This window comes from Triticum aestivum, chromosome 5B (assembly GCF_018294505.1).
Source record: "Triticum aestivum cultivar Chinese Spring chromosome 5B, IWGSC CS RefSeq v2.1, whole genome shotgun sequence".
NCBI lineage: Eukaryota > Viridiplantae > Streptophyta > Magnoliopsida > Poales > Poaceae > Triticum > Triticum aestivum.
In genome coordinates this window covers 489,961,189-489,975,534 of record NC_057807.1, presented here as the reverse complement: position 1 = coordinate 489,975,534, position 14,346 = coordinate 489,961,189, and positions in this window count along the sequence as shown.

The window sequence follows — 14,346 nt, the reverse complement described above, 5'->3', positions numbered from 1 at the left end:
TGGTGGGTTCCATTTGTGCTCTCTCTCTCTCTCTCTCGTCCCCTTCTGCGTTTAGACGCATGGGCAAATAGGAAGAACTCGCGGGCGATGTTGACGTTGACCATATCTGGACGTTCACAAGTCACGACACCATTTTCACATACTAGAAGCACTAGTCAGTGTGTACGTGCAATGCACGTTAATTTGGAAGTATATTAAGTGCATGCGGATATTAACTACTAGGATATTATTTGCGTGTTGTCATGTGATTAGCACTATTTTTGGTATGAAATTAACTGCAAGCTAAACGTGTTGAGCGCTCGACATTGAAGCAGTCTAGGTCGTTGGATGACAAGGAATACATGTGGCTTGATGACATTTTATATTTAATTTGATACGGATCTAGCAGAACATTCAATTGATCAAACCATACATTTCGTTCAGTCTGACTCCGACTTTAAATTATACGACGATCGATATAAAATAAACGGAAATGATAAATGTTCGGATTTTAAGCATGGCAATCCGAACGTTTTTCATGGCAAATTTAGACGCGACGGCGGCGGGGGCGTCTCGCGGTGGGAAGCGGCACCTCTTCCGTGCTCTGTGTGTCGTCGGGCCACTGACCGACGGCGACGGCGGCGTCTTGCGCCGTTGTTGGCGTACTCCTGGACGTTGGCCTAGCTTCAAGGAAGGCCAAAATGTTCTGGACTTTGGAGCGAGTCAACTAGCGGGAGGAGGCAACTGGCATTGGTGCAAGGAAGCGGTCGACGGTGGCCATCCATGCCGCTGAGGGGGGCACTAGCACCCGCGCGGGGATAGGCACTATCAACAGCCCGACGGAGACATTCGTGTGCACAGGCACTGGCACGGGCATGCACGTCAGTGCACGCGCAGGCGCATGCGCTGGCAGGTGCATGGGCACCGGCACGGGCGTGCGTGTCTGTGCACGCACAGGCGCATGCGCTGGCTGGTGCACGGGCGCGTGAAAGTTGGCAGGGACCTCGTGGAACCCCGTGGCATCAAGCTCGGCGACAATGTGCGGCTCCCAGCCCATCAATGCCACAGGGATGGGTGTTGGCACAGTCGGGGCGACGGGAGCCGGAACGGGAGTGGGGACAGGCGCGGCGTCTTCCCGCAAGGACAGTTCAAGCTCGTCCCAAAGCGCCTTATGTTCTTGAGACTCCGGCTGGGTGTCTTCCTCATGAAATTCGAACACTATGGGCAGACCATCGTGATGCGGCATGCCGTACGTTTAGGTCAGGCTAGTTGGAGGTAGAAGACAGGAGAATCGGAGAGGAAGAGAGACGATTGTAGTGATGCTGGGTAGTGCAGGTTTGATTTTAAACTGCGGCGCCGACGACATTAAAAGTGGGAGCAGTTGGGATGACGGTGGGCGGCGGAGCCTAGTCAAAGGGCTCGCCTCCCGGTGAGTCTGCACATTGGTCTGCTCGCACGCCTCCCTGATAGCTGGCGCAGCGGTCTTCTCGCATGCCTCCCGTCGACTCACCCGCTTGCTAGGACGGCACCTGCCGATGAGAAGCGGGGACTCGTGGCGGCACGTAAACGCCCACGGTTTCAATAGTGAAAGTGTTTGCCTTAACGTGATAGGTCTTTGTTCCAAAATACCTTGGCTCTTCATTTGTACAAGTTTTCATAAGCAGCTTGTCTCGAATTGAAGAAAAAACTTACGAAGTAATATTTGTACCATATCACGTGACCATGCTCAGTTTCAAGAATTTATGCTCACTTTTGGATTTTCTGAAATTTAAGATCCAGGATTCGAAACAATATCATAACCCGCATCATGCAATAAATTATCAAGCCGTACACCTGCCCTGTTGTATTTCTTAAGAATGGATTTGGTCAAACATTTTGCTTAGTTAAACCTCCTTTCTAGTTTATAGGGCTCAATTCAAAAATCTCACCAACCAAGGTAGATGGTGAGTGGTGGAACAATTGTTGTAGTTTGCAAAACCACTCAATTAATGCGCTTGTTTTCCTCAAAAATTGTGTTTACGAATGCTTTAATTGCAATGCATGCATGCATGCATAAAGTACATGCATTGGTCAATTTTCTCTTAATTCTTGCATGTAATTATTTATTGCACCTTGAAATCTGAACATGTGATGGGGAACAACCAAATTGTGACTTATAAAATGGGAAAACTAAAATTTTGAGATAAGCCCTATAAACCGTAAAAGGATAATCCCTGCGTACCAGTGCATTGCCTGATATATTAACTCAAGTACTAGGCACGAACAAACGGGCTCAATTCTGTGCTCATCCTGGTGTAGTAGTAGTAGCACTAGGCAATGCAGTTGACGGGTGACCTTGATGAGCGGCGACTGAGGGAATTGAACTATGCTCGGCACGGTAGGTAACATTGTCTAGTTACTAAAGCATCCCTCCGTTGTTCATCCATAGTCATTATGGACCGGGGACATGAGGAGAATTTCCTAGGGCTGGAATTCTGGCCGCCAGATATTTCGACTTGAAACGCTGAGGCTCGACTGGTTGGGGTTGCCTAATGTGCGTACCACGCACGCCACCGAAGGACACGAGCCCGTTTTTTTAGGATCAACACGAGCCAAGGTCTGGCTGGTACGCCGTTGGGCCCTACCATTCAAGAATACAAAAGGAACCTTCTAAATTTCCGAACGAATCTATGTGTATTACAATGCCCGTATTTTCCATGCAAATACTAATCTCAACGTGGTAATTGATTTATGACGAGTTGTTGAATTAGAGTGAGTTTGTGATATAGTGATCTCAACGTGGATTTCACATTTCATGGTATCCCTAGTAAGTTTTCCAATGCAAATTCAAATTTAAAAGATGAACAATATGGAGGTGAGAAAACTTTGTATGTATCAAGCATATGACCACACACACACGCACGCACGCACGCACGCATAGAGACACACACGCACAAACACAACAACAATCCAATAAGTATAGTGCATCTATTTTTCCAACCCATGCATGTATGACACGAATTAAAAAATACTCCTTCTATTCCTAAATATTAGTCTTTTAGAGAGTTTAACAAGTGACTACATACGGAGCAAAATGAGTGAATCTAGACTCTAAAATATGTCTATATACATCCGTATGTGCCAGTCCATTTGAAGCCTCTAAAAAGACTAATATTTAGGAACGAAGGGAGTAAAATGTAAGACATCCATGGTCCTCAGTTCAATATTTAAAATGAACATGAAACTGAAACATGAGTATTAAGTCTAGTACTATAGTACATGCAAATGTTGTGTTTAGGCGGAGCTATGATTGTCGGGGGTCAACCCCTCGACCTTAGATAAAATTGTGGAGCTCTGTTTAGGGTTGTTTAGATTATATTTGTCCCCACCCTCCCAACCACCGATTGGTTGTGCACGCCCCACCCCTCCTCCCCGGGAGAATATCATGTGCCCCCATACCTTAGATGCTATATGCTGATACGAGTTGCTTGGAGCTTGTAGATCTGAGATATAGCAGCTCACATGATGTGTCTTATTTTTTTTGCAGGAAACCTTGATGAGTTTGAGAATTGCACACAATTTGTACAAAAACTACTTAGATGCCCTTTGATCCCATATCCAACGACCTAGAAGCTCGTATCACCGTAGCATCTAAAAGGATAATCCCTGCGTACCAGTGCATTGCCTGATATATAAACTCAAGTACTAGGCACGAACAAACGGGCTCAATTTTGTGCTCATCCTGGTGTAGTAGTAGTAGTACTAGGCAATGCAGTTGACGGGTGACCTTGATGAGCGGCGACCGAGGGAATTGAACCGTGCTTGGCACGGTAGGTAACGTTGTCTAGTTACTAAAGCATCCCTCCGTTGTTCATCGGTAGTCATTATGGACTGGGGACATGAGGAGAATTCCTAGGGCTGGAATTCTGGCTGCCAGATATTTCGACTTGAAACACTGAGGATCGACTGGTTGGGGTTGCCTAATGTGCGTACCACGCACGCCACCGAAGGACACGAGCCCATTTTTTTAGGATCAACACGAGCCAAGGTCTGGCTGGTACGCCGTTGGGTCCTACCATTCGAGAATACAAAAGGAACTTTCTAAATTGCCGAACGAATCTATGTGTATTACAATACTCGTATTTTCCTTCCAAATACTAATCTCAACGTGGTAATTGATTTATGACGAGTTGTTGAATTAGAGTGAGTTTGTGATATAGTGATCTCAACGTGGATTTCACATTTCATGGTATCCCTAGTAAGTTTTCCAATGCAAATTCAAATTTAAAAGATGAACAATATGGAGGTGAGAAAACTTTGTATGTATCAAGCATATGACCACACACACACAGACACACACACACACACGCACGCACAGAGACACACACGCACGAACACAACAACAATCCAATAAGTATAGTGCATCTATTTTTCCAACCCATGCATGTATGACACGAATTCAAAAATACTCCTTCTATTGCTAAATATTAGTCTTTTAGAGAGTTCAACAGGTGACTACATACGGAGCAAAATGAGTGAATCTAGACTCTAAAATATGTCTATATACATCCGTATGTGCCAGTCCATTTGAAGCCTCTAAAAAGACTAATATTTAGGAACGAAGGGAGTAAAATGTAAGACATCCATGGTCCTCAGTTCAATATTTAAAATGAACATGAAACTGAAACATGAATATTAAGTCTAGTACTACAGTACATGCAAATGTTGTGTTTAGGCGGAGCTATGATTGTCGGGGGTCAACCCCTCGACCTTAGATAAAATTGTGGAGCTCTGTTTAGGGTTGTTTAGATTATATTTTTCCCCACCCTACCAACCACCGATTGGTTGTGCACGACCCACCCCTCCTCCCCGGGAGAATATCATGTGCCCCCATACCTTAGATGCTATATGTCGATACGAGTTGCTTGGAGCTTGTAGATCTGAGATATAACAGCTCACATGATGTGTCTTAATTTTTTTGCAGGAAACCTTGATGAGTTTGAGAATTGCACACAATTTGTACAAAAACTACTAAGATGCCCTTTGATCCCATATCCAACGACCTCGAAGCTCGTATCATCGTAGCATCTAAGATGAACGAGGACATCATATTCTCCTGTATGTAAGAATATCATGTGCTACCACACCTTAGATGCTTTGGTGATACAAGCTCTTCGGAGGCGTTGGATTTGTGACCCAACACCTCCTCGGTGGTTTGAATGGTTTTTTGCAGAAAAGCCCCAAAAGAGTTCGACCACTGCTTACAAGCACAAAGACTGCTCAGATGCCATTGGATCTCAGATCAAACGACCTCCAAGCTCGTATCACCGTAGCATCCAAGCCGTGATAGCACCTTATGTTTTCTCGCCCGGGAGAGTATGAGGTGCTCCCGCATCGTAGATTCTATGGTGATACGAGTTCACTGAGATATAACGGCCCACAGTAGGAGGTTTGAATGTTTTTGCAATATACGGCTGATAGAGTTTGGGAAATGCGCAGAAAGTACAAGTACTATGCATGTGCCATTTGATCACCGATCATATGACCTAGATGCTCATATCACCGTAGCGGGTAATTAAGCTACGGGGAGCACCTAATATGAGCACCGGGGAGCCGTTGGATCGAAGATGCAGCGGCACACACGAGGCCTGAATGTTTTATTTGCAAAAAAAAACCCTTTGGAGAGTTTGGAAATTGCGCATAATCACAAAGACTACTCCCAAGCCATTGGATCTCACTTCCAACGGTGTAAAAACTCGTATCACCATAGTATCTAAGCTGCGGGGTGGTTGTGATATTCTATGCCACTATCATTCTTGTTTTTAAACTTGCAAAATACGTGTAACTCGTGTCGTTACTTGTCTAACCGCGCAAAGCGTTTGTTCAAAAAACCATCCTACACTGAAATATTGGAACAACACACGGGGGTCCCACTTGTCATTAATCAAATTTGGACCTAAAACTAACAAATCTAAAAGACGAGATTCGAACTGGCAACCTGGACTACAAAGCATAAGTCGATAGCCTCAAAAAACAAACAGTTGTTGGCTTTGTCCCATAACTTGATTTTATATAGTACTTGCATTGAGTAGAGTAGAGGGAGTGCCTCGTCAACACATGCATGACCGTTGTCTCACTTACTGGTGGGTCCTAGGTCTGCGATCTCAATCTCTCTTCTCTCCATCGTCTAACCTTTGCACGAGCACACACGAAGAGCGGCGCTAGCTTGCCGTGGTGTTATTACAACTAAAAAAGCTTGGAAAATAGAAGAATCGCCTAGAACAAGAGACGTTGTGGCTGGTCGAGACGGAGCTAACCGTGCCATGTTTGCATGATGAAGCTGCGTGGCTAGTGGGGTGTTTTTGACTGACTGGCTGGGTCCCGAGGTCGAACCATAGGTACTACGTCCGATACAGTATACTTTTACACACACATTTTTCCTCCGTGCCGAGACGTGGCACACCCTACCGCGCGGTTTCCGGGTCCTCCTGGGTGGTGCACGCATATATTCTTCCTGACGTGGGACGCCCTACCGCGCGTTTTCTGGGTCCTCCTCGGTTGTAGCACCAAAGCAAGTAAATGAGTCATCAAATCATGAAAGACCACCTTTCCCGCCGAGTACATCAGTGAAGCACGGTGGCTAGCTAGTTGGGATAGTTCGACCGATTAGCTAGGCCGCCTCCACATTTGTTTTTTCACCCCTTTTTTTATCTACTTGCCGGCAGGTAAATTTAAATATCGACCGCGGCGTTGCTCTGGTGTTTGGGTGCGGCAGGATTTTTAATTTTTTGATTGACGGGAGTAGGCGCGGTAGGATTTTTAATTTTTTGATTGACGGGAGCAGGCGCGGCAGCAATTAGTCAAGATGACTCCACCTGTAAAAACCCACTGCTCCCTGATGTGAGAAGTCGTCGACTGGTGTTTTACCGTGGTGAAAACCAAAATATTCCCCGCTCCTTGGCTGGCTCTCTCCGCCTTCCCGTAGATTGCATTGCCTTTCAGCCATTTCACCCCCTTTGCTTCCTCTCCCCATTGCTTCTACCTGGTGCCATGGTGGCGCAGCAGATCACAGAGTCCAAGGTGAGGCGCCTGACACAGGAGCTCCATGCCAAGAATGCGGAGCTCAGGGCCAAGGACGTGGAGCTTCATGAGCTCAAGGAGGAGAGCAGTGCCATGCTCCTCCGTTATGTGCGGGAGTTAACGGAGCTTCAAAAGCGGCAGGCGTCCACCACAAAGATGCTCTAGGCGTCGGCGGTGTTGTTGCAGAAAGCGGGAGATACGATAGGCCGTCAGGGGAGCCGGCTGGAGCGCGAGCGGGCCGATCGTGACGAGGTCCAGGATCGCCTCAGCCACTTGGTGAACCAAGTTGCCACACACGTGTTGCGGTTGCGCGATGCCTACCGTCGTGCCAGCACGACGATGCCGGCCGTCGGGCTAAACCCGTTCGACCACCCGGTCGACTTCAACGAGCTGCAGCTTCCTGACCTGATCTCCTTCTTCACCTATATCTCCAAGGAGCTGAGCCGTCTCCGCGCGATGGTGGGGGCTGAGCTGGACAAGGAGGGGTTGCGGGCTGCCGTCTCCGTTGTCGGGCGAATCCTTTCAGGGCTCCGTCACCGGAACCCATTCGTGCCATTGGACGCCGTCTTTGACGAGCTGGCTCCCGTCGACCGGAAGCGGGCTCTGCGGGCAGTTGCACCCTGCATCACCAACGTCGTGCGCCTCGAGAAACAGAGGGACTTCGGTGGCGTTTAGGCGCCCTCTGCATGGGCATGTCCATGTCTCGGCGCAACATGACCGTTGGATCAAACTCGGACAGTGTAGATCAGTCACCGTAGCACAAAGCGTGTGGGTGTGTTTGGTTGCATTCTCATCTCAATATAGTTGTTTCCTCTTCGTGTATTTTTGTCAACCTACTAGTGTGGACTCATGCACCCTTCATGGTTCATGCACTCTGCCAAACACCCAAAAGTGGGTCGAGAAGGGAACTTTTGCTCCCATCCCGTGCACCCTTCATACACCCTATCTAACACTATAGGATGTGCTTCATATGGTTCATGTTTCGTGGAGTACTGTAGCACCATACTCTCCGTGCACTGTGGACCTAGTTCTGTTAACATTGATCTCACCGTTCACTCTCGACCGGACAGTCGAAAAAGCGGTACTATGTTACATATAGGAGTAGTTGACATGCGCACAACATCATTTGTTATCGTCATATCTTACTACACTAGCAACAAGATTGTGTAGTACTGACGTATGAACCACTGCACATTCCTAGTAGTAGGAGCACTGTGTATGTTCAAGTGGCTGCCGTGTTTCGCACTCCTCCGTCGTAAGAGTGGAAACGCTTGCTGTAATCATTTTTTCCTTCAGAATGAAAAATAGTGGACACGCTCTACCGTGCGGATCCTCCTCCAGACATGCACTAAATTACTCACTTTCACCGACGTGTGGGATAGCCAGCACCTGGGTCCACCAGCCATGCACTAAATTACTCCGTAGTAGAGTGACAGTAGACTACCCCGATCGAACCACCGCAGTAATGCCCAATGAGCCATCAAATCATAAAACCCCCTCCTTTCCAGCAGTAAGTTGGACGGACGAAGCAACCATCATTTCACTCTTCTCTCTCAGCTTCCTCGCTTGAAGAAAACCCCCACTCGCTTTGCTTCTCCCTCATCTTATTCCTCCTTTCACTCTTCTCTCTTAGCTTCCTCTCTTGGATAGACGCCGGAGCACCGGCCGTCGTGATGTCTATGGCTCTGGCCAATACCATCGAGGCTCATGGTACGAAGAAGCGCAAGCACCCCGCCGAGACTACCGCAAACAAGATCAAAGCCATCGCCTGTCCAAGCCCCCCTCTCCGGGATCCATCATTAAGCAAGTCCAGGTAATTCCTCTTGTTGACGATCTTTTTCTCGATCTTGATCGTGTTTTTCCATCTAATACGCAGTACTAGTACTGGTAGTACAGTACAACTTTCTAGGTGATCTTGCATGTGATTTTAGTGTGCCAAATGACGGTTCTAAATTCCTCTTTTGACCAAAACATGTGAGAGGTTGACACTGATTTCTTATAGATTACTTTCAACTACTCCCTCTGTCCCAAATTTCTTGTCTTAGATTTGTCTAGATACGGGTGTATCAAGTCAAATGTGACTTGATACACCCGTATCTAGACAAATCTAAGACAAGAATTTTGGAACGGAGGGAGTAATTTATGAACATCAATGCTACCTTTTTAGAGGGTATATTTGCCTCAGTAACTTGTGTTATGGATATTGCATGTAATCCCTCTGCACTCATGCCTTTGAAGACATGTTCTAGTGTCTTTGTTCACTCATTTCTGTGCGTATATGTAGTGATATATGGAGTATAATATCGAAAATCATCTTATATTTCTGAACGGAGGTAGTAATAAAATATGATTTCTGTTTGAATTAGAACCAGGTCCGCGGTGGAGATGAAGTTCTCAAAGTCATGCCATGTGAACTGGAAGACCTGATGATGAGTTCTACTGCTGAACTATCCAGCTGTTGTGTCCTTGTCGCCACGTGTCCTAAACTAGTGTTTTCCTGTAGCATTGTTGTCAGGCGTGTTCTCGAGGCTGTACTTGACCACAACAATTTCCTGGTTGTGCCATCGATTACGAAGGGTGTGGTTCTTGTAAAGCTTCCCAACAAATCTGATGGGCATGTCTTCATCATCATGTTTATGAGTGGAAAGACCACTCTGTTATGTTCTCCAAGGTTGACAAGATGGTGATGGTGCATGTAGACATCTCAACACGAAGTCCATGGCCTAGTCAGTTATGCGGGGTTCATCCCGTAGGTCGGTGGCAAGAAATAGTCTGCAGAGTTTAGTTAGTGCAACTTTGCTTGTCTGTAGTAAGTACTATTGTTCAGTACTTGATTTGTGTTGGTGAACCCTGTATTGTTTATTAGTACTGCCGCTTTCGGTGTGTGGTCAGTCCTGAGAACGGTCTATGTTAATGTCTGTCCACTCAATTCAGTCTGTACATTTTGAAGTATCCAGATCATCTTTTTTGTGAGGACGGTTTATCAATTATGGTTACACTCCAATATTTGTATGCATTGCAGGGTTTATCGCACCCACCAGGATTTCCAGTCCCATGGATGTTCGGTCCATACGATTTGTCACGACCTTTGGACTGTCCTGCATGTGGGAGTAGGCAGGGCCCCTGCATGCCATGCGTAGTTGGACAATCAACCTTCTATTTAGTACTTCAACATAGTGATTTCCTAGTAAGGATTCACTCGTGTCACATCAAGTAAATCTTATTGATTTACTGTCTAAATCTTATTGATTTAATGTCATGTTTTCTTTGTTTTCCTGCAATTTTATGATGCAGGTTTTGCCATGTGACATTCATCACAGAATAAACCGTTTGGTTTGCTCTATGATGGCTATTTTTGCAGGTTTCACTTCTTATGTCGTGTCAGTAATGAAGGCACTGTCCATCACTTATATTACTGGAAAAAATTGGATCAGTCTATTGTCTGAGTACAAGCTGAATCCCTATGATGAACTGCACTTTGGTTTAACAAAAACCGCCACAATTAGTCCTTCTCGCGTTTAAAAGAAATGAAAAAAAAACTGGATCACGGTCACGGATCCTAGTCAAGTTAGAAAGCTGATCATAGCAGACCAGACACGATCGCCGCTGTCTCACACAGATCGAGCACCGGCAGTTGCTCTAGCACTGACAGCGGCAGCAGCTCAGTCTGATCCAGCTGAGGATTGGGCACCGACCGCGTCAGCGGATCAATCTGATCTACCAGAGGATCGGGCATCGACACCGGCACCAGCTCTACAAGGAGCACCATCTCCGGTAGCAGCAGCGGCTTCGGCACCTACACCAACACTTGCACTTGCATTTGGTCCGGCCCGCACAGTTGCACCGGCAACAGCGCGGGCTGCAGTTCGCACTTCATATACCAAAGTCCTTACAAAAACCGACATGTCCACCTTCTTGGTAAGCATTGGCCGCCCAAGTGCTTCGTTCTTTTTTCTTTCCATGTTGTTTCACATGATTCACTGTGTTGATCTAACTGTTTGGGTATGTCTTCTTGTTTGCAAAAAGAGAATTCCTAGAGCAACGAGGGAATCGTTCAACAATCCAGGCGACCGCGGCCAAGTTTCTCTTACCATGTGCAGCCTTGGTGTGAATGAACCTGCTCAATATACCGTAAGTACAAAGGATGGTCGCATGATGATTGATGCTAACGGATGGTAAAGGTTCAAATCTAAATCATATCTTGCGGTAGGGGATGATGTCAAAATCGAACTTTCTCAGCAAGGAGAGCTGGTCCAAATCAACTTTGAAATTCTTCAGTAGCAGCACGCAACTGCCGAACTGATCTATCCTCCGAGAGATTTTGATGTAATAATCTGGCATGGTGAAACAAGAGTCCTGTGTGTATAAGTAGTACGACAGTATTATTTATCACATGGTATATCATTGATAGAATTGCAACTATGATTGCTAGTTAGGAACTGTCGTTCGATTTCATTCCAACAGCTGCCGTGCTTTATTCAATTTTTTGTATTCGCCTTGCGACAGCATCTAAAACCAGCGCAGTACCGATCGCTTGCAATATGAAAATCGCTGAGGTAGAACACATGGGCCCCCAAACATGCAAGGTCGGCATGCGGCCCAAAGTCCAGAACCATGAGCTTATCTGAGTATTATATTCTCAGTTGAACCCCCATAAAAAAAAGCTGAACCCCCATAATGCTAATGCACGTGCGTTGTAGAGGGAGTATATTTCTCGGCAAGGTGAGCCTGTGATATAAAAGATTTGTATATTTCTTTACAGAGGGAGTATCTCTCTGTCAAAAAATATATTTATGTGTAACTAGTTACTCCTGCCTTTCTACTTCCTTTTGCTGATATGTGGGGCAACCGGCAACGGGGTCCATGTGCCATATGCACAAATTAGAGTGCACAACTTCAGGTAGACACACCCCGGTCGTAGCGCCGCAGTAATGCCCAATGAGCCGTCAAATCACAACACCCCCTTTCTAGCTTTAGCAGTAAGCTGGACGGACGAAGCGGCAATATTTCACTGGGCCTGAATCCCCTTCTCCCTCGTCTGCTTGTTCAGAGAAAACCCCCGCTCGGCGATTGCATAGGGTTTTCTCATGGAGAACCAGGTACGAATTCTTCATCCATCCCTGATAAATCCAAGTCCCTTGGTCGCATGTAAATCCTAGGATGGCAGCCGCCGCTGTTGATGCATTTTATTCATACTGAATCTAGTGTGTTTTAGTTGCAGTGCCCAAAGTGCAAGTACCCTACAGATTTCTGCGCCTTCGGCGAGACGCCACACTTGTTCCGTCTCATCCTACCACAGCATTTTTAAACGCACACAGTATGTTCCTAGAATCCTCTTCTCTATCCGGGAGGGTGGTTTCTTTTGAACATGTTGTGTTCTCATACTATTTTTCCTGCAGTGTATTATTTGCTCTGCCGGAACACATGTACTCAAGATGCTCGGCCTTGCCATAACTGAATACACTAGTTTAATGGTCACAGTGAAGACAATCCATGGATATTACTTCCAAGTTGGGTTCATGAACCAAGAAGATCGCTGCTTTTTTTATGGACGAACTTGGATAAACTTTCTCAAGTGTTACGGACTGAAAGTTGGCGCACGAATGTTGATGGAATAGCAGAACCTGGTCTCATCTTCACTGCGATCTTCCACCCCGATGTCATTCCAATTGTTCATCCATGTTAGTTTTGTATCTGGTTCTTGCTTGTTGCCTCGATTACTTCTTAATCCACCTATTCTGTATAACTAATCACAATTTAAATTTATAAGTAGCAACGAATCTCTCACGAAGATGCTACTTCTAACTAATATTTTCTTATAATTGGTGGCACGTGTAGGTTTTTTCAGAGTTAAGCAGGCTGCTCGTTTGTTATTCTGTAGTAACTCGGCTGTTACTGATGGCACTGAAGTTGACCGGGATGACATCCACATGTTCCTACACTTTATTGATCGTCTTGAGGTCCTTGAGGGGCGTTTCAATGGTGGAAGGCCACGTGGGATATGTGTGCCGCTGCTGCACTCGTTGAACAGGTCCAACTGTGTCGAGAAACTTATGGTACGAGCTGTTTTCTGTTATATATGTTGTTCATAAACTATTGCTTATACACAGTTTTACAGCTGTGATCTTCTTGAAACAGGAACTGCCAAGTTCTATTGTTCCTATGCAGATGCCTGACCATGGTCGGGTCAGACTTGCACTTGGTCACAACATGATGTTTATGTCAACCTACTCAATTCCCCTTGGAGGTGAAAAGACACTTATTCGTGGGTGGTCTCAAATAATGAAGGCCCGTCCATCTTGGAGAATAGGACAGAAGATTATGTTCATGCTTTTCCATGGCTCTAAAGCGAATATCCTGTTTATTGACAACGTTGCGAGATGAAGCCACTTTCAGAAGGTTGTGGATGCGCGGGGTGGCGCCTGGGCCTTGTCCTGGGGCTTGGCGGCCTCACCCTTGGTTAACTGTAGGCAAAGTAGCACTGTTCGAGGCGTGCTTTGTACGGTTGAACATGTATAAGTACGCATACTGCTTTCAGCTTTGGTTGTTAAGTGCCCCTGCTGGTTTCAGTTAAGGTTGTTAAGTACTCCTGCTGCTTTTACAGTCTGTCATGTTTCTTCAGTCCTGTCTTCCTCCAGCCGCCAAAACCAAACCAGCACCGGCGGGGCCGCCTGCTTTCGCCTCCCACGGTTGGTTGCGCCTCAGCGCACGCATCGCCGTCCCACCGTCTCCTAAATCGTTAACGCCAACGTCCTCCGCGCGCTTTGGTGCCCTCGCCACGGCACCGCCCTCTCGCGTTGTCAACATGGTCAACAAACAACAGGAATCGGCAGAAGTACGTGGAGAGGATGATAGTAGGGGCCCACCACATCAGCGTATGGAAAAATAAAATGCTTCCTCCTAGTGTTTTCCTGACATCTGGGACCCACGACATTGTGAGCGTATATAGTCAATAGACAAGAGAACATCACAAGATCGGCTAACACCTAGGACGTAGCTACTCGAGCAGTATTTTTTTGTTTGGTATTGTTGAGACGGAGCAGGGTTTGAACTGGGCTGTGGCCACTGGCGGCGCCGAGGGTATTCATGTGTATTCGTATGAATACCCATTATTGAGCGCAAAAAATATATATTAATACATAGCTAGTACCGCACGTCCGCACGCACCCACCGCTCGCTCGTTGACTCGCTCGTTGCCTCGCTCCCCAATCCCCACTTCCGAATCCCTAGCTGCCGGCCCGCCCCGCCATCACCGTCACCGGCCGCCGCCCCGCCCCGCCCTGAGGCCTCAGCGGCGCCAGTGCTCGC